Consider the following 22,157-nt stretch of genomic DNA (forward strand, 5'->3'; position numbering starts at 1 on the left):
TGGCTCCGAAATGAATACAAATTAGGAAGACTTTCTTCCCATATTTCATGCTGCCTAACTACATGTACTATTTTTAAGTGTTTGGTTGTGGAGGAGTTGAAATGTCTGGCAAACAAACAAAACAAAACCTGAGTCGATAACAAATTAAAGAGTGTGATCTGTCAGATAGGTAGCAGTCGTCAGTCACGGAGCCTGGTGCCTTCGCTAGTCTCAACACAATTAGCACCATGTGTGTACCTAATGTAAACAACTAAGTACGACATAACTGGTTTAGAGAACTTTGAAAACAGCGTACATATATAGTATATTGGACCATACTATTCATTGCATTGTGACTGACATTGAGTATTTATCTGTAGATGCATAAAATAATCTAAATATCTTATATATATAACGAATAAATAATACCAAAAAAAATAATAAATAAATAATATATATCTTATATTCATTATATCAATATATCTAAGATATTATTATATATAATAAATCTATATCTTAATATATATATATATATATATATATATTCTATATAATTATATATATTATATATAATATCTATATATATATCTATATTATATATCTCTATACTATATATATAATATATAGATTTACATGGCTGAAATCAATATTGTGATCTGCTATTATTATTTAATATTTCACAAGAGTCCAAGACAATAATTATTGTTGTTGTTTTTCATTAATAAGCTGCTTTGAATCATTCATTTGGATGGCTGTGTTTTGTAAAGTAATTATAATTTTTACATGTGGTATATGATATATGATAGAATACACACAGGTATGCTATTCAGAGCCTGTAAAGCTTTTAAATGAAACACCCAAATAACTTTTATATTTTTTCGGTTAAATGTGGTGCACCTGTGTAGTAGTTTCCTCTGTAGACCCGTAGCACCTGTTAATTCAGTTTCTAAACTAAAGCTATGTGAAATTATTTTTTCATTTCTTTTTTTTTTCATTTACTGCTAAATTCCAATTACCGACAAGTATGTTAAGCCTTTTAAATTAGTTTCCTAAATGCAACTCAGGGATTTCAAAGTTTCCCTACATCCGGCTTTATTGTCGAATATTGAATAAAGACACTTCGCTTTTATTGCCCCTTCCAGACACTATTAAAATAAAGAGACTAGAACGTTGACTTGGCAGAGCCAATACAAGTTTAATTTGCACAAGCAACACAGTGAGACAAACAAATATGGGCATAGAGAGCAGCATTGGGAGATTTCATTTTGGCAAAGTGGAGGAAGAGATTTACTGTCACACTGTGCACTGCCTCGTAAAACGTCCGTCTGGAAACACAGGCAGGAGAATAGGAGCGCTTGTAAATTCCCCCAGCACTGCCTGATGGCTGCATCCAAACTGCATTGATCAGAAGGGAGAATGATTAAAACATGCGTTAGATGAAATAAGATCAGGCTTTGACATTGATTTAAACCCGAAGCCCAGGGCAGACATTATGGCCACAATCCATAGTCCATTGCTCTACACATGCTTGTGTGTGTGGGGGGTCCATTAAATAGCAGCCTGTTAAGGAAACAGGCCGAATTTAATTCAACTTCAACATTGTTTTCCGTCAATAAATCTTGGTTTTACTCATACGGCCAACTTTATAAACACCGACTGGCCGTACACTCCAGAGTCAAGGCCCGGCCCAGTCACACACGCATGCTGATTAGCCAGCTTTCAGACAATCTCCCTCTCCTCCTTTCCTTCTCTGGCCCAATCTCTCCATCTGGTCGACTGGATAATAAATCATAGGGTAGTATTGTGACGTATGTGACAGGATGTATTAATCTCATAATTAGAGAATGAAAAGGTGGCGCTAAATTTAGTCTGGCCTTTCTGCCTAACCCTGGCCCACGTCTGGGCGTGCTCAATTGCCTGGTTTCCCTCACTGGCTCCTTCATTTTTCCCCTCGGTAGATCAGTTATTATGTTTACGTCCCTTAACATTTTATGTTAATTCTCTTTTTGGACAAGGCAGAAAACTTTCAAAATGCCCCTTAAAACATCTGACGTCAAATCTTGTAGTTTTTTTATTCATTTTTTTTTTGGTAGCTGAACCTGTAATTATAATTTATAAAAGCTGGATTGGGCAAAGTGATTCCTGATTAACAAATCGAGTCTACAAGCACAGGTGGCAGAGTGCTTGCACCCGCGCTGTGCTCTTTATTTTTTTAAGCGTACCACATGAATCCCACCAAAAATCAAGTCAACCGATGTGTGGAGAATATTTAGAAGTGGAGTGCTGAAAGGATTGTAACGTAATCAAGGTAAATTAAGATAATGTTTAATTATGATCATTTTGAAATAAAAGCGCTCTGTACGTTTAGAGTACAGATTATAATTATATGTCACACGTTGTGAGACCATTTTATTTTCCCACAGCGGCCGCTCTCAACACCAGTAACCTGGTCCATGCAGCTCCTGTCTATCAAATTCGAGCAACACTTATAGAGCCGGACTGGTAGGGTCCCCCAAGACCTCCGCTGTCCCCTCAGGGTCTCTGTGAGGTTGTGTTAGTAAGAAAACCGAAAGTGAGAGCTTGTGTGTGTGTGTGTGTGTGTGTGTGTGTGTGTGTGTGTGTGTGTGTGTGTGTGTGTGTGTGTGTGTGTGTGCATGTGTGTCAGGAAGGTTGGGGGCATTAGCCTCTGATTGAGTTTTCAGAGAGCAACGTGGGGTGCGAAAGGCTCGACAATGGTCTAACAGAATTAGTAGCTTGTGATGAATGGTGTGTGAGAGCAGCACTGACAGCTCGCTTTCACAAACACACACGGATGTGAGTTCCCGCATTTGTGTGTGTGTGTGTGTGTGTGTGTGTGTGTGTGTGTGTGTGTGTGTGTGTGTGTGTGTGCGTGTGCGTGCATGTACGCCTCCTTACTTCACCCACTAGTTCAAGGACTTTTTATCCATGCAGCGAGAGCTACACATTCTGGAACGAGCAAAGTAGTGATGGACACACACGGACACGGAGTGAATCTGTATACGTCTGTCTTTGGGTTGAGCCCAGGTTTTGAAAAATGCCCTTCAGTCAAGCTCAATAAAGATCGGTCTATTCAACAAACTGAACGGAGCACTCATACATGCTCAGACACTCGCACAGACGCAACGATGAATAAAAAACTAAACATTTACAACCGTCTATGTGACTCAATAAAGACATTGGTGGTCCAGAGCTGATGTTGAAATGAAGGCCGATAATACAAACACACCAACAAAGACAGACGCACACAGGAAGGCAGGTACCCGCACACACGCACACACACACACGCTCAGATGCATAAGAGCACTGTTTAATAAAAGCCCTCAGATATTGATCACAGTAGATGGATGCTAACGCACATTAAAGGGAGGGAGCCTGGAATAATAGAGAGAAGAAGAAGACGGGGGAAACATAAACGATGAATAAATGGAAAGGGAGAGATGATGGAGGGATTTTTACATGAAGCCGACAGTGAAAGCATTAAAAAAAAAAAAGGTGTTATCGTGTGTTCTTGGTGGGAGCTGGTATCTGTAAGCCCAGCCATACTAACAGTATTATTATCAGGTGAAAAGAGAGTCACAGGGGCGGTGATATCATGGCGTCGGACTTGTAACTTGCTGACGACTATGCTGCTGCCCTAATAGGGAATTTAGTTAGCTGTAATGGCCTTTCATGCCATCTTCAGACCTGCCAGGGAAAGAGGGAGGAAAGAGAGAGAGAGAGAGGGAAGAAGGAGCAGTGAGAGCAAATTGAGAATTCTCCAGCCAATTATGAGTGATCATATTTTCCCCTGCATGGTCCTGAAACTACTTTTGTAGTTTAATGGTCAGTGCTTTGCTTCCTAATGAAGGCTGGAGGTATCAGATTGAGAGTAAGAATGAGGCAAAAATGCAGTGGGTGATGGGAGGGAGGAATGCCGCAGTCACTCTTGTTTTTGTTTCTTCGTTGAGTTTTACTTTTGTGAAAGCATTTCTGTGTCCATTTTCTGTTTTGCTTTGGTTTGTTTTTCTTTTTTACTCTCATGCTTTCTTTCTTGATTTGTCATAAACGTTTTTTTTTACTTTTGTTTCTTTGTTTGTTTCTTTTCTCCCACCTTTTTCTTTCTTTCCTAAATTCCTTCTCCTCCAGCTTACCTAGATGATGAGGAAGACGAGGATCCATTCGGAGACTATGTAATCAGTAAGTCACGTCTGTCTGACTGTGGCCTTAGATTACTTTGCCCATCATAGGCCTTTCTGCTTGTGTGTGATTGTGTTGGCTTTGCTTTTGTGTGCCCCTACACTGTATTCGTCTGTGTGTGCAATCTACTGTTTTGTCCATAAGTTGATGTTTTTATGAAAGAGGCTGTTGCACACAATGCAATAGCTTCTAACTGGGCTCCAGCTGAAAGAATATTATCCGGGCCGGTTCAAAAGCTTGCTCTTTCTGAGAATACAATTGCTCATTTTACTGTAATTGGTGTTATATTCACATGTCTACAAACGAAACATTAGCCTTTCTACAGGCCATTGTTAAAAGTTGTCATGATATTGGCGTTACGTCGAGAAAGAGACAGTAAAGTAATTGGTTTCTTTACATTACTCTTATGTTCCATCTGATACAAGGTGACGCCATTGTTCTCTTTCACATGCCTCATCTGCATTTACGAGCTCCTTTCATTATGATCCCCTGTTCATTAGCACACATCCAACTGGTTAATCTCTTTGCACTTGATCAGAGAAAATTTCCCAGAGGATGCTTCGTCTTCTCCTTTTTTCTTCCTCCACTATCGGAAAGTCAGCCGTATTTACTTGTGTCTCCTTGAGATTGTTTGTCTCTATGAGCGTGAATTAGTGTTAATGTTTGTGTTATTGGGCTGTGGAGTTTTCATCTGTTTTCATTAGTGGAATCAGAGTGGTGGGTGTGAATGAAAGTGTTTGGTAGGAAAGATGGAAAACAAACCTGTGTGTGTAATTTAGAATTCAAGGGTAACCTTATCATAAGTGTTAGATTTTCTTTTTTTTCTTTTTTTGTATGTTAATATACAAAGCATATTGAATATTTAAGAGCGTATATAAAGAAAGACATTCATGCACATGGCAGCAAAAAAACAAGGAGAAACTAAAGAACGATCATGTTAAAGGTTAACCTCCTTGAAACACTTTTGAATAGAGACAGGTGAATTCACCCACACAGGCACGGGGGAAGCTCCACACAGAGGGACCCCAGCTGCCACATATATAAATAAGATAAAATATAAGTATCAAAGTGTTACAGATACATATCAACATGAAAAACCTCTTCATTTGAGTAATAGTGCTTAATGACACTGACACTCACAGGTGAAATGGCTGTTAATATGAATTCAAACTTTTGCTCCTCTGCTTAAATTAGAATACTTATATGAGGCAAGGTTATTACAGCTGATATTTACTGATGTTAATTTCCCTCTATGCCGTATTTCATTACTTTCTGTCTGTGGAAACACATCAGAAATATACTATTTGCCGTGCGCAGGTTGCTTGGTTGGTTTCTGGTGAGTAAATATTCACGACTTTCTCAGAAATGAAAGTCTTGAAATATATTTTATTTACAGCAGGTATACAGTATACAATAACTGCAAAGGATAACATTTTAACCCTTAGTGTATCCTGACACATTTTCTTTCAGGATTAATATAAAGTAATTTTATATAAAAGATGTACACGCCATCCAGGAGAGTTATTTTATTTAAGATGTGTCACAGACAATGAAACTGACAGTTCATCTCTGATACTGATATAGAAGATGGTCTGGCAACTGCACAAATCAAAAACTCTCATTCTCCTACCACCATGTCTGCAATTATTAAAGCAGTATTTCATTTTTGGGACATTTGAGGTTTTAAGCTTTTCAGCAGCATTCAATTTCTAGCAAGAGCTACCCCGGCTGACACCACAGGGTTTCTAAATTTATTTCTAGGTTGTTGGGTTTTTTTTCCCCCCCAGATTGAAATAAGGAATGCTAAGGTCTTGGAAGAAGCAGGGTCCAGCATGCATATGGAAATATTATTGTCATTTATTTTCTTGGTTAAATTCATTCCAAATCACGGACAAATATATACTTTTCCATATAAAGTAACCATCTAACCTTATGCATATTTCTCAGAATGACAGCATTCACAAGCACAAGTCCAGAATATGATACAACAATTACTGAGCTATCAGTCAAACGTCCAAACAGACATCCAAATCACATGTCACCTGTCCAAAGAGTGATGTACAACTGGCCAGTTACTGTAGAGGACGTCACAGTCATAAATCTTCTGAAAAGGCAGAAAGACAATAGTAGTTGGTGTTTGAAATACACATGGGGGAAATAACAAATCCTGGTACATTAACTCACCATTACCAACTCACATGGAAGTATTGCTATCAAAAATTAAATATTAGGGCGGTCGGTAGCGTAGTGGGTTGAGCGGCCGTCCCGTGCGTAGAGGCTATAGTCCTTGCTGGAGCTGGCCCCGTATTGGACGGCCATTTACTGCGTGTCTCTGCCCCCTGCTTCCTGTCTATCTTCAGCTGTACTATCATTAAAGGCATAAAAAAATAATCTTACTTATACATTCCTTTCAGGTTTTCCCTGTTTCCCTCTATACGTTTGTTTTAATCCTTAAAGGATTTGGATCTAGTTGGGAAATGCCACCTGTATTAAAATGCATGAACCCTCTTTAACACTAACTTGATGACTTTAGTGATGGCAGTGTTGGTCAGCCTGCTGGTTGGTCCTTTGTTCCACACTTAAATATCTTAATCGATCTCTATGAAACTTGTTTCAGATACCAGTTGTGCCCGCACACTGTTCATCTTTTTTTGTGGATCCTGTGGAGTTTTCCTCCACCATAAGGTTGATATTCATGGTGCATTCATGAAATTTCCTGTAGACATTCATGTTCTTGTAGCCATCCTCTGATTTTTTTTTCCTTTCCTGCATTCCCATCTACACCACCTGCATTTTGTGTTCAGTGCTAATTAGCAAATGTTAGTATGCTAACACACTAAATCTAGATGGTAGCCATGGTAACGGTTACCTGCTAAGAATCTGAAATGTTATTATGAGCCTGTTAGCATGCTGATGTTTTTTTCTGCCCATAGGACTGCAACATCACATAGCATCTATGTTAGTAGACTATTAGTCTTGTTTAAACATGTGGTAGTGAAGCAGATGCAAGAAAAACTAGCTCCATCTTCAGATCCTTCGGTTGGAAAAAAAAAATACCAGAAAGCTGGCAGCTTGTCAGACAGAACTGAATTTGAAAAAAAGAAAATGTAACCACAACACAGAAGATTACAACATCTTTAGTGCATTTCAGATGCTTTATCCTGCTCTCAGACATCCCTGTATCGTGTAACTGCTTTGTTTGTTGAATAGTTCCTTAATACGCAGAGAGAATAAAAACTCAGTGATACACAAACAATGCCACAGAACTGAGGAACGGTTAAAATGGTTGAAAAGATTCACAATATGAATGGAAAGAAGATAATTAGGAGTTATTTGGAGGTGTTAAGAATGAAAAAAAACAATAAATGAATCATTTTTTTTCCCAGCACTCAGAAGCATAAATGCTATCTGACATTCCACAGATACCATTATGTATAGATGATATACAGCGCCTTCAGCTGTAATGGGCAACCTTATCGATCTTTAGAAATATTGTCTGGAGAGGAGGATCTGAGTTATTATGTTGTTTGGCTTTTGTTTACCATCTTCTGTTTATAGTATCAAGCAGATTATTAAGGGTTTAATTGGGCGTAAAAGCCAGTAGGAGACAATTAAATACGTTCCTATTAATTTAATTAATCGGTGCATGTTAACCTTTTCATCCCTGTGTATTCTTTGACATGTACATCATTACTAAGACTGTTTAGTCCAAAAAGTTTCTAGTTGATGCCACTAAGGAGCTATAAATAGGGGCATGTATAAATATGGATTTTAATAATTGACTGAATTTGAAAACTCTCTAACTTTGAAGCTATTTAAGCGTGTTGGATTTAGTGGTAGTGTAGTGCAGTGTAGTTGCTAATTGCAACTGTAGAAACTTGGCAATTCAACATGGTGGACCCAATCCGAGATATAAAATGCTCATCCAAAATATTAGATTTAATTTTCGTTACATAAGTTAGAGCCTCATAAATCTTACACACTGGACCGTTTAATGGGGAATTTAAGGGCAAAGCATATGGTTCAAGTGGTTATTGTTAGGTCTAAATGCATCACAGCAAACATTTCAGCTGGAGATTCATTGGATCTGCCAGATCACCAGTGCTGGAAAGATGCTGAGGTATGTGAAGACATAAAGTTTGCAATACATGTGTTTTTGCATGACAACAAAGCACAGTATGACGAGGGTAAGAGTCTGGAGACTGCTGACAGATCAAAACCGCATTTATTGTTTGGAAGTTAGCAGCCATGGTGTCCTGAAGAAAAATCCTGTGGGACAAGTAGTAAAAAAAAGAAGAAGAAAAAAAGAAAAAGTACGAGCAGCAGTAGAGGGCAATTTTTATGAGAGTAAATCAGAGTGAATAGCGGAGTGAAGCTGTGGGAGACCAGATATCATTCAGAGGTTGTTTTTTGTAATTTTTAGAAGGAACGCTTCCAGCAGCTGTCACTTTATTGTTCCAGCATACAAATAAAAAAGAAATGAGATTCAGTATCATCATTAACAGAGTCGAATCTGCTAGAAATAGTTAATAAACCATCAATTTTATTTTTTTTTTACACTATTTAAAAATAGAACACATTTTGCACATGTTCATCCAGACATACTCGGCTACCCTTTGCTGCCCCGTTAGTTTTTTCCACTGTCTCTACGTCAACATGTAGCAGCCGTGCGTTCAGCGCCACATCCTCCAGCAGAACGTTTATGACAGGATGATTCGTGTTTTGTTTTCCTGGGGATGAGGAGATCAATGCTGGGCTGATAGCGAGGGCTGGGCCATGAGCAGAAAGAAAGGATAAGAGAGGACAAGGGATGAGTCCTTGTCGCTTTCCAGTAGGAAACAGGGATCAAGAGATTTTAGGGGAGGAGAGGATGGAGTTAAATGCCAACGATAGATGGACGGAGCTTGTAATGCGGGGGGGGAGAGGATGGAAAGTGACGGATAAAGAAAGAGGGGAGCTGGGGAGAAGGAGCGATTTGAAAGGAAGAAGATCCAGATTCAACAGTACACTAGAAGAGGTGGCTGAGGATTAACATTCTGTGACTGTCTGCTAGCACCGGGATAATCTCTGGTGTCCAGCAGAGCGCTGTGGGAAGCCCACCACTGCCACTGGGGGTTGAGGCCTACCACCAGGCCTGTCAATGTGTGTGTATGTGCACCCGTGTGTGACTCGGTCTAGGTGTGGCAGGTGGAATGAGGTGCTGATTCCAGCCCCCCTACAATGCAGCGCTCTAAGCGGCTTGATGGATATGCCCCATGGGTGGCAAAAGGCAGGCGTGGCACAGGCATATTTCTCGATGGCCGTCACAAACGCCCTTAGTCTAAAGCTAGTTTATCTCCCACTCTTCACTTTTCCTCTATGATTTAAAATTAGTTTAAAAAAAAAGAAAAAAAATCTGCAAACCAGCATAATAAGACGTGGTTTTCTTGCTGTATGCAGTGAGGAGGAGTCAGTGGATAGCTCCTTACAGAGTTTTAATCCGTATTGATTTGTGTTTCATGCTGTCTCATCGAATGGAGCGCAGCACCGCGGGGCACCGCACAGCACGGTGAGGCATGGCATGGCGTTACCTTGCAAGTCTCTGCTGGCCAGAGTTTGTTTATGTGTGAAACAGAAAGAAAGAGAGAGACTGTAGCTGATAGATACAGTCTAATAGCAAAGTGCAACATTTTTACTGAGGGATACAGCCAGGCCTGCTTTCGCACACGAAGCACTAACCTATTAAATGTCATAGCTTGTGATTAAAAGGGAACTCGTGCTATTAATTCCCTGTTCACACATACAGGCTTAAAAGAAGCAGGCTCTCTCTTGCCAGACGCTTGCTGGTGTGTTAAGCATTAAGCAGCAAATTTACATAATTAGCTCTGATTGGACGGTTATTTTCTCCCTTATACACATAACTGGTTCACAACAAAGTATTCATTTCCTAAGCAACGTGTTATCACGCATTGTTTTTCTTCTTCGAGTTGTTGTCAACTTGTTAAAATGATGTCATATTGCTTTGGGAAGCACGTTGACCGTGACGATTGGTTTCTCCCACATTCTGTTTGAAGCGCTTCTACAAAGTGGAATCGCAGTAGCGAACAGATGTACTTGTGTTTCCTAGAGAAATGAAAGTGTGGCTGGTTTTCGACATGTCATAGGACAATTTGCATTAGGTTCAAAGTTGGAGACTTTCCATCAAAGAGTTGTCAGAATTGGTGCAGCAGAGGTCAAGATATCCAAAGTAGGTCAACCTTCAAAAACTCTGGATTCTCCACATCCAATAATGCAAATAAATTGCATCTTTTGTTAGATGCTCTCTACAGTATCTAGTATATGTCCATGCCTTTCAAACTCTATGCCCAAGTTCAGAATTTAAGTTTTTTTTTGTTTTGAAACTTTAATCTCCAAGCCCAAGTCAGGACATCATTAGGGTTATTTTCTCAGACATTGGAGGGCTCCTTCGAAAACCACAGACACCATTATAAAACTGTTGAATAGTCCTCATCATGTCAGGTAAACTGATGTTAATGTGTAAAATTGGTGGAATTGGGTTTTATTTTGTATCTCAGAAGAAGAAAGAAACCCTGTAATCACTGTATATTTTTCACCGGCATTCAATTATCAAACCTTTGAGCATATCAGGCCAGTGTTTATGAAATGTACACCACGTCATGTTATGAATTTACTGCACTGACATTGTCTGCTTTCATGAACTTAAGGCCTTTGTTCAGCTCCTGTATAGACGCCAAGCAAAGACACAACCTGATTAAAACCACACTGTTCAGCAGAAAAAAGCAGCAGCACTGATGTCAATATTTCTGTTAAAACCGTTTCTTCTCCACTCAATACTTGCTTTAATAGGTTGGCTTTGTTTAGCGAGGAGTCAAATAGGAGGAAAGAGAATAGATGAATAAATCTATATTAGAGTCTCTAACCTCTGATTGTGCAAGTCCTCTTGTTTTGCCACTTAATACTCGGAGCTGGCTAATCATCAGACAAGTATCTGACTTTATCTTCCATCTCCATAACCGAGCATGGAGACAGCCTGGCATCTCAGCTGGTCCCAAATCTCCCTTTCTGAACCCTTTCCATGGCTAAGCCAAGTATCAGTTGTACAGGCAGTGGAGCTCAAGCCCAGGAAAACAGAGGGATATGACTTTGGATCTTTATCAGCCGTTTTGGTTTTGCCATTTTTCAACTCTCTTGAGAAAACAAATGGGCAAACGAGAAGTGTTTTAGTCTGACGTCACTCCTCTCCCTTTCTCCATGTTGTGGCACTAAAGGCTTTAGTCCACTTCATGCAATAGTGTGCCTGTCCCACCAGTTACAATCAATAGTACACACAGGTCACCTTTATACCTAATCAATGGGTCAGCCTAGACTATTCCAGCCTCTGTCCCCAGTGGTCCCTTGCAAAGTCATAACTATCTATTTTAGGGCAGACAGCAGCAAGTACCTGTAATCAATAACAATTAATGCATACAGCGGATCAGTCCCAAGCTGATCTCTGAGATCAGATGCAGGACCAATCAAGGCATTTTAATAGATTGGTATCATCTATATAAAGACTAATTGGTATCATACTCCATTCTAGCCACCATGCAGGACTGCAACTATGGAGTAACTCAATGAAATAAATAGTAACCAGAAGTAAAGGTTAATCCCAAAGCAACCAGAGCTGCCTTGGGTTAAAACAAATGGTGGCTTTGTATCTATTTCAGCAACATTTCACAGGATTACCACACTTCTGTTGTGCTGCTGTTGGTTGAAAACTCATGCTGGGGATAAAGAGAGGGTGTCCAAATCCTTTCAAACCTTCCTGCCACACAGTGTTAATTTCGTCAGACGAGACGAGACGAAATATGTTCGTCAACGAGCCTTTTTCCCTTGACGAAGACGAGACGATGACGAGACGATACAATGTTCTAAAAACACTGACGGAAAATGTGCCAGTGTGCGTTTTTGTTGACGAATAAAAGTGAGACGAAAATGTCTCCTTGTTTTCGTCTACTATATAAGAAAAAAAGCAACATCGAGTCCTGCTGTCATGTGTTTGTGCAAGCACTTCTTTTACTGTAGGCAACGTCACGGCCACACGTTTGAGATCCTCTTGCTGCTCTCGCACCTGTGGCTTGAAAACAAACAGCATGGAGAAACACGGCGTACGGACAGCGCAATCTAGAGCATGAAACGGACCTTAGAAGTCAGGCCCGACCCGGCCCGGGCCCGGTAGAATTCGACCCGAGCCCGGCCCGGCCCGTTTTGATTGACAGCTTTGTAGAGCCCAAACCTGTTTGCAGCCCAACGTTATTAAAATGAACGCATATGGCATAACAAGAATGAGTCTAGCCTCCACAATTTGTGCTAAACACTAACAATGATGGACTCATCTTAATTTTAACATTTAAGTAGATGCAGCTGGCATAAAATCAATTTATTTATACTGAATAACAATTGCATGTAGAAGATGACAGAACATGTCATAATAGGGTGTACCTGCTATTATTAGATTAAAAAGTGAAATCAAGTGCATATTAAGTGTGTATTGAAACAACAGACAAGACACTTAGCAAAGTTGCACTGAAGATGAATTCATTCAATTCAATTCAATCAAGACATTTAATCAATGTGTTAGCTGTGGAACACAAGTGAACTGGAATTAATAAACAAAAAAAATATTCCTGAAATAAATAGAAGAAGACTAAAATGTTTTGACTAAAACTAGACTAAAATACCCTGTGTTCACGTTTGACTAAAACTAGACTAAAATTTTGAGACTTTTAGTCGACTAAAATATGACTAACAAAAATGATTTGTGAAAGACTAAAAGTGACTTAGACTAAGAATGAACTTTGAAACAAGACTAAGACTAAGACTAAATTGAAAAATGGGTGACAAAATTAACACTGCTGCCACAACACTGCCGCTGTGACACTCCAGAGATATTACTGTAGACTATACTAGGAAATGCTAGAAAATCTAACCTGGGTTACACTTTGTTTGGAAAGCTCTAGATTCAGGAATGTACATTTAATATTGGCTGCTGTTCAACAGTTTTGCATCAGCAGCCAATATTAAATAACTTTAATGTTACTACATCCAATCCAACAAATAATGAATTCACTACTTAATATTATAAGCGTGTTGTTCAAAGCACCACTTATTTTCAAGGTGGGAATGGCCTTTATAACCTCATGTACTTTTAAAACACGCTGCTCTAAAAACAAATAAACACTGAAAATAGCTGGACACCGAAGTGTATCCAGCAAATATATCAGTCTAATCACACTGGTCAGTTTTGATGATACTGACACTTTGTCCTTCTGCCACAGTCAGTGAGTAACTTTTCACTGCACACCTCAGCAATGGACAAGATCAGAGCCATCCACCCAGATCAATATTAGTATGCGCCAGTCACCTCTGGGCATAATTAATGCAACTCAGCCCTCCAAACCTATTAAAAATGAATTGACCAATCGCAGATCAGTAGGCAGGTATTGCCTCTCTGTTTCTATCTGAAGACAGGATGAGACAGATGACATTGCTAACGCTGCGGACACAAAAAAACTCTGCAACAAGAAAAACACTGTGAAATTCTCACGGCATGTCTTTATCTATTCAGTGTAATCTGATTTTCAGTCTCAAGTCCTTTTGTATCTTGTCACAAGTCTAAATATTGATTTTACTTACTTTTGATTCTAGGCCCCCCTCTCTTTCTTCTTTTTTAGTTCTTCTGTCTCTTGAGCCTTTCGGGGCTGAACAGCATTGTGAGGCTCCTCATCAATGTAGCCGACCTGAGGTGCTGAGATCACTGCAGTAGCAGCACTTATTTGTCTGCTGCCAAAGGACATTTCCACCGCCTGGCTACTGTTTGCTTTTTTTTTTTATCATATTCTATTCTGTTTTTTTTCCTCCAAAACAACTCCCAACTATTCATTCTCACCGAGTGTGTTTTTGTGAGATGTGAGAAAGCAGAAAAGCTATATCTGGCCCTATCAGAGTGGGGATGTCAAGAAGCATGCAAAGAAGAGATCTTTCTGTAGATTCACCTGATCTTTCAGCTTTTTTGCTACGCCAATATCTCAGTATGTCTCTTTCGTGCGTGCACACATGCTAATACCTCAGTCACTGTTTTTGTTTTGTTTGTGTGTTCGTGCCTAACTTTGCGTAGGCATGCATGTGTCTGCAAGTGTGAGTCAAAGACTGAGTGTTTGACTTTTTGAACAGATTTCATTTGTGCCTTTCTTCTCCATTCTCTCTTTCATTGTTTTTGTTCCCCCCGTCTTTCAGTTCTTCACACATCTGTTGGATCTTCTCAGTTTTTTTTTTTTGCGCCGCGCTAAAATTCATCATGAAAGCATCCTTTGGCCTTCTGAGGTCAAATATAGAAGGCAGTGTCTTTCATTTGTTTCGTTCAGTTCATTTTCTCTTTCGTTGTTTTGTTGTTGTTTTTTTGGTATGTGTGTGTGTGTGTGTGTGTGTGTGTGTGTGTGTGTGTGTGTGTGTGTGTGTGTGTGTGTAACATTAACCATGCTCGAACAGGCCTTTAAAGAATTCTGGCACAGAACAAACAACAGAAACATCCACATACATGCGCACAGAACCACACATACATCAGTTAACAATTAGCCCTAAGTGTGCTTGACTCTGTATGTTAAGGACCCATCCAAAGATTGCTGGTGTGGGATGAGAGGTATGAAAAGTGAGAGATTACTCACCCTTTCCAATACGCCTACACACACACACACACACACACACAGACAGACACACACACACAGACAGACACACACATGCACGCACACACACCCGCACTTACCTCTCTCCCTCGTCTCTCACCCTGTCTCTGTCATGTGATTAAAAACAAAATCCTATTTTGCGTTCTCAGGCCCACACGTTTACACTGTGACACACAGTGAGGTGCATGTTATGAGTCTAACTAGCTCTGTAGCAGTGTCACATAGCCAAGTCCCTGCCTAATCAGGCCACTCACACACACACAGAGATTTAGACACACAAACACACACGCACACACTTTGCGGAGGCCATGTGTTGGGATGGTGATAGAGGGTTGGCAGTTGGCAGACAGACAGCAGACGCTGTTCTTCGACATCAAACGTCTCAGAGCAGAATCTCACTTTCATGCCTTCTCTCTCTCTTTCCCTCTCTATCTCTCTCTCTCTCTCACCCTGTCAAACACACACACATGCACACACACACACACACACACGCCGTCATGCACGCGTCCACAAACACAACAACGCACATTTCCTCTGATCTTGCTGCCAAAAACTCAAAGACTTAGAAGGACTAACACACACACATGCACAAGCGGGCGTGCACAACGACATATACCCGAGCGCTAAAAAGTGAATTAAATTTCGTCAGCCATTGTCGAAACCTACTCCGTGAGACGCAAGTACACACTGATTCACTTATTATTATTATTTTTTTTGCCCCTAAGACTTGAATCATTCAGTCAAGCGTCATCATCATCATCTACAGACAGAAACAGAAACACATGCAGCGAAGATACATTCTGTAAACAACTGAGACGGGCAACATAAGCAATTCAGACGTGTCTCTACAGGGCACTATCTATCATATGCTGTGGCCTTCCCTGTCTAGATCTCAAAGTAATGGAAGACTTTGCACCGACGTGCTGCACAGTACCAGCATCAAAACAACCAACTGAAAATATATTTTGCATGGATTGTGTTCATCCGTCCAGTGGAGTTCCAGAGACTTGGAGAATTCATCTGTTGGTTTGTGGAGGTCAAACACCTTACCAAGAAGTTACGCATGACCTTTTTGTTACAGCAACCCGACCAAAATCCTTTGAAAAATTGGAGTATTGGTACAGTTCTAATTGGACTCTGGTGTGTTTCATTTGAGGCATGAAAGCAACTTTGTGTGACTTTGGGATTATTTCCAAACTACTATTGAATTTATTTGCTGATCATTGGAACCGTCCAGGAAGCAATTTGTATAAGCAATCTATGCAATTATGCAAGATCATTAGTAAAGGGCATTTAAAGCTGTGAATGGGACACTGTATGTTTGTTTGTTTTTCTGTACCCTACTCTGTATGGCTATTTATATCAAGATCGACAAGTTAATAAATTGAATGTTTTGTCGGTTAATCATTTTAGACTTCGGTATTGACTCCGTTCGAGAGAAAAAGGCAGAAAAGAATTGAGAGTGATGTAAACATCTTGATTAAACCTTTGCTTAGCTCCACTGAATAATGTAAAGGTCTCTCAGTCGTGATGGATGAATGGTAACAGACAGTGATAGAGAGTGGACTCAGACAACAGACAAGATAGGAGGAGAGATATCACATAGATATGATTGATAAGATGAAAAGTGATTCATCGACTCATCTCGACCCAGTGAGAGCTGCAAATTGAGCCACGGGTGGCACGCCGGCAAGGTGAAATTGACTTATCATATCTTTAGAAAGTTTAGAGGAGGACTTGATTCTCCTGAAATAAATCTGTGCCAGAGCAAGTGAGCGGAGGCACAATGCATTTCTGTTTATTGAGCTTGGCGGCATCTGTGTCATCACATGGGAGCAAGCTTTAGCCACTCGTACATATGCACATACTCGCGCGTTTTCTCACGCGCATGATGCACAGATCCACACACACGCTTCCTTCGCCTTGACAGTAGGCCGACTTAAGATGCAGTATTGATTCAAAGAGCAGCTGCAATCCACGTTTGTGTGTATACACGTGGGGGTCGACGAGATGGCCATATTTATTTGATGCTTTCTGTGTGCTTGTTTGCATGCACGCGGCCCGCATGTCTGTAACCGGGCGCTCCTCTGGAGAAAGTTGGTCGGCCCCTCTGCCCTTCAGAGTCATTTGGAATTCATCTGCAAGCCTGACCCTGACAGCTGTTTGTTTTTCCTCTCCGGAGAGAGGAAGAGGAATGGAGGGATGGAGGGGGAGGGCAATAAGTGAGAAAGTGATAGATATCGGAGAGGACAGAACAGGAATGGAAGTGCGACTCGGGCGCAAACTTGGGCGAAGTGGTGGAGGACTTTTTTCCATTCCTGCCGTAGTGGTCTCAGTGCTGGTTGGCTTGTTGAGCATTTGAGACACACAGGACAATAAGTGGTGCTCTGAACGGCTTCCATTAGTATCCCTCATAGACCCCTAGTTTAAGTGTGTTGAATCTGTGCAGCATCGCGAATGCAAAGCAGGGCGAGGCAGCCGAGATAAAAAGGACACGAGGCTCTGTAAGCAATCCCTGCGTGTAAATATAGGTTTTTCATTTTAAAAAAAGTCAAAGTTTACTGTGTAAGTGTGTCATCTGGGATCACCGCAGTAAAACATTTCAAAGCCTCTACAGCTGAGTGTGATGAAGAGGAAACCCTGTGGGATGGAGAGAGGTTTTTTTTTTTGTCTTTTGTCTGTGTTAGGTGTAGGTGTAAGCAGAAGAGTAAATGGACACATGGATGGAGGAGGAGGAGGGATGCTGGGAGATGATGTCTAGAAAACAAGCGGAGTGCAAGAGCATCGAAAGGGGAAGGGGAGAGTGCAGGGGGAGTCATAGGTGAAAGAAGAGCGAGCAAGGAGGAGGAGTAAGAGAGATAGGAGACTCGTGATTGGATAAATGGGCAGAGAGGAGAAGTGTCAAGGGAGAGGTGCTATCCTATTTTTACACTTCTCCTTCTGGGAGCCCCTATTCTCTCGATCTATCCATCATAATGACAGAAACCCCCGAACTCACTTGTTTCCCCCTATTTCCTCCCCCTCTCCTGCTTTTTTTTCTCTTTTCCCCCACTCTCTGTTCTAATTCACACAGTATTCATCTCTTCTGGATTTCTTTTATTTATTTTTTTTATTCGAAAATTTCAAGGGCGTCTACTATAGATGAATTAATAGACTGTACATACCGCGAGCCGCTCACTTAGAAATTGCTTATTGACTAACAATGACTGTTTTAAGCGTGCACAATTCACGTATACACACACACACACACACATATTCACTTCACATTTAAAGTGCTCCTCCATCCAAGGCTGATTCCTCCTCTCCCGAAGTTTCGCAGGCCTTCCTTGCATTGTCACAAGCAATTAATTTGGCCATAGCTTGTGTATATTGATCTGTGTGGCATAGGCATTGTAATCTATTCAGTCTGGTAAAGAGGCAGCATTCATGCCCAGTACAGAGACAGGAAAGGACACACACACACTCCCCCATCAGTCCCTTTCTTTCTGGGAAATGTTTGCATGCTTTCATATAGAGTCCTTGGTCATATTTTTCACATTGTTTTCCTTTAAAAATAACAGTGAAATCATTGATATATTGTCTGTTAATGGATAGACACTTAAAACTTTTCCATTAGCTCAGAATTTGAGAAATTTACTGTATGTGTGTGTGCGTGTCACACAGGGATACACACAAGCTTTGTATTTGTTTGTACTGTGCTGTTTACTTACCCATGACAGGTTTGTTGCAGCGCTGCTTGTGTGTATGTTCTTTGTTGGAGTCTGATTAAATTCCCCAAAGAGGGATTCATCATCTTTATCAGGCAGAAAAGAGAAAATTACAAGCCCATCAATCCTTGTGTTTGATCTAGCTCTCATCTTCTGCCTCTGTGTCTCTTTTTGCCTCCTCTATTCTATGTATCCAAGCTTTTATTTACCCAGCTCTCTTCAGGCCCACCATGTCTGTGATGTCGGGAGGTCATTTGTCTCTATGTTAGAGCTGTCCTCTTCCCCGCTTATCCTATCTGGCTCCTCCAAAACCCTCTTGGCTCCTCATCATCATCCAGATATGTGAGCCTGAGACTTAGCACATTCGTTTGTCTTTGTGTCTTTCTTTTCTCTTTTCATTAGGGGCATTTACATTCATCCACGTCTCTATTGGCCCTGTCTGACTATACGCTCATCTTTTATGGTTAATCTGTGAATACCATTGCATGTTTTAACGCAAACCCTGAGCCCATGAGGAAAGTTTTATCCCACCTGATGAAGTCCAGAGGGCTGCCATGTAGTACAAAACAAGAAGTTACAGTCAAAGTTTCGTAACAACAAGAAAATTGCTGTGTCACACACAATAGCTCGACTGTGGTCAGGAGTACAGATACTTTGAGGCTTTCAACTGCTACTCTCAAATCGTGGCCGTTCTACCTGTTTGGCAAACAGAGCTCACGATAAAAGAGGCAGGATTTCTCACTGCTCGCTGATAGAAAACGCTGCCTGACAGGATCGCCTTAGAGTAAGTAAAAGCAGCCACGGTACCAACATTTCACTTGAGATATGAAAAGGAGAAGAAGAGGGACATGCTTTTATCTACAAAGTTGTGTTTTAGAAAGTCGCATTGATGACGCCATCACACTTATGCACATATAGACTGGAAGCTTTTTAAGTTGTTGTTGTTTTTCTTGGTTTAACCACATAGATGAAATTAAACTGCAGCCATAAGGACGTTATTGTGTGTAGTGCATAGGCCGTAATTTAATTTGTGTTTGTTTTGACTTCTGGACTTAACTGAAAACCACATTGTTGCCTAATTTATGGCAGATGTTAGATATTAACTTTCATGTTCGGTTGTGCTTCCATTGTTGTTCTATATAATTGCAAAATTAAATTAGTTTTATTCTCTTGAATAAGCTCTTTCACTTTTCCTCTGGCCTTATTTAACCAAATATGTAGGAATTGTATTGAAGTGGTAACCCATGTTTTCGTCGCAAACTGGGATCAGACAGTTGATGAAGGTGACATAAAATGCAAATGACCATTTCACATTGTTATAACACCAAATACAGATGTAGTTTATGTTTTGCATGGGCTACGTGTGAAGACATTTATTAATTTTGGTTGCCAAAAAGTCTTTCACGATGGAAGAGATGTTATTGTTTGTTATCTTTTCAAGAGATTCTAGTGACTGTAATAAAACTCTGTAACAGAAACCCAAATAATCAAACCAATCCAACCCTAATCCCAGAAAAAGAATCTATTGTTTTTAACCACATTTAACAGATGGAGACACCACGAACGGAACAAACGCAAACATGTAGTCAGTACAAAATCAGTTTTATAAGTAATTTTAATGAGATTAGTAAAAGTAATTGATGTATCAAGCTGATGAAACAATACAACAAATATTGAAACCAAAAAATGTCTATTTATTACAATACATTGCTTTTAAACCAGATTCTAATATCTTGGTCATTTGACAATTTGTTCTTAAGCTATCCTCAGTGTTGTCCAATCCAGTTTTTATCTTAGTTAAGCCATGTTTAATTAGTAGTTTGTTTTATTATTTTTATTTTTTTACATATTAGATCAAACAGACTTCACGATTTGATTTTGTCTGTGTTCATTTATAGCTCTGGTAACTATGCAGCTAAGATTTGTGGGTCAGTGAACCTGTCAATCAATCAGTCAGTCGAGTTGCTTTGTGTGTGCGTGTGACCTGCTCTTGACAATGTGCTTTTGTCAAAAAAGGACATTTAAGTCATCTCAGAGATGTACAGTAAAGGTCAAGACGCGAGGTTCCCCGCTGAGGAGTGACTGTGAAACCAGGGCGGCTCTCCACACTTTCAACTGCGAGGCGATAACCTTCTCCCACTCCTCTTTTATTTCACCAAATCCCTTCTTTTGGCATCTCATGAAACACAACCCATCTGTGCGTGCCCGTGCTGTTCGCTCAAGTCAAACAGTCAAACGCGCGTGGAGATGAAGGCTATTTGATGCGGTTTGTGCTTGGATGTGTGTCTTTGGTGCAGGGTTGAAACGGCTTATTTGAATTTGTGAGCTCCACAAAAAAAATTTAAAGGGAAGCACTCAAACTCCCTCCACCCCAAAAATCCAGCCTCAATCCCCTTTTTTGGTTTTTAAATCGGGTTTTACAAACACCCTCCACTGCTCCTTCCATTCATCCGTCTCTCTTTCCTCTCAAAGCTCAATGATTTCAGTGGCGTACAGAGCAGATATTATATCTACAATCAGTTGCTTGGGATGTGTAGCTACACCAAGATGAAGCATGTTCCGAACGCAATGTACATCAGTACAAATTCAAAAAACAGTAGTATTGTTTTTGCCATACTGAGCAGAGGTTTTTTTTCCTCTCTTGTTGTCACATCAGCTACAATATAATGCATGTGTGCCTTGCTTTGTTTTCCATTGTAGTTAAATTCAACAGTGTGAAAAGCCTCCAAAGTCACTTTTGGGAAGGAAAACATCTGCTAAATGGTCACATCTCACTCTCAGAACCAAGACTGAACCAAGCTTTACCTGGTGTGTGCCTCGGCGTGTGCGTGTGTGCCTGGCGCCTGTGTATGTGTGTGTGTTTGGCAGTGCAGAAACCCTGGCTAACCCCCTCTGTGCTTCCCAATGTCCTGTCTCTGAAGAGCTATGACCATTAAGCAGCTGTTCACTTCTAAAGCCACAGGAAAAAAAAAAAAGAAAATGAGAGAGCTTGCGAGAATGCAAATGAGTCTCGGTATGCGCCAAAACTTCTCCAGAGGGACGCACTGTTAGGTCAGAGACACACCGGAGCACATACAGTACAGTACATGCGCTGGCACATGCACAGTACACACTCACAGTTGCACGTATGCGCACACGTGCAGCTAGGTTAGTCTCCCTATTATGTAGTGCAAGGATTCTCCTGAGTATCAAATGATCTTGCTGTAACTACATTTCTCTTGGAATTGGAAAAAGCAGAGGCTTTAGAGTCCAATACATCTGATTAAACAGACTCCAGGTACAGACTTGTACTGTAACTACCTGTCTCAAGCAACACTTTCCTGTTTGTGTTACAGTTTGATATAGTGCCTCTCTTTTTTACACTGTAATTGTTTGGTACACAGTCTATTAGGATGTGAGTGTTATTACAAAGAAGGAGAGCATCACGCTGTGCACTGAAACAAGGACATTGTTCTAAGGACGCTTCATATTTGTTCAGAATGCGGCTCCTTTGTGTGCCTGTCCGTGGTGCTGAAACCAGTTTTGAAGGTGAGGGGAGGACAGCGAGTTAGGG

General features: G+C 40.5%; 1 protein-coding gene across 6 annotated transcripts in view; it reads left to right on the top strand.

Annotated features, from left to right (window-relative positions):
- tenm2a (teneurin transmembrane protein 2a) overlaps positions 1-22,157 on the top strand; it is a 201,802-nt gene that overhangs the window by 69,789 nt on the left and 109,856 nt on the right. The window lies entirely within an intron of this gene.

The sequence above is a fragment of the Larimichthys crocea genome, chromosome I, assembly GCF_000972845.2.
Source record: "Larimichthys crocea isolate SSNF chromosome I, L_crocea_2.0, whole genome shotgun sequence".
Taxonomy (NCBI): Eukaryota; Metazoa; Chordata; class Actinopteri; family Sciaenidae; genus Larimichthys; species Larimichthys crocea.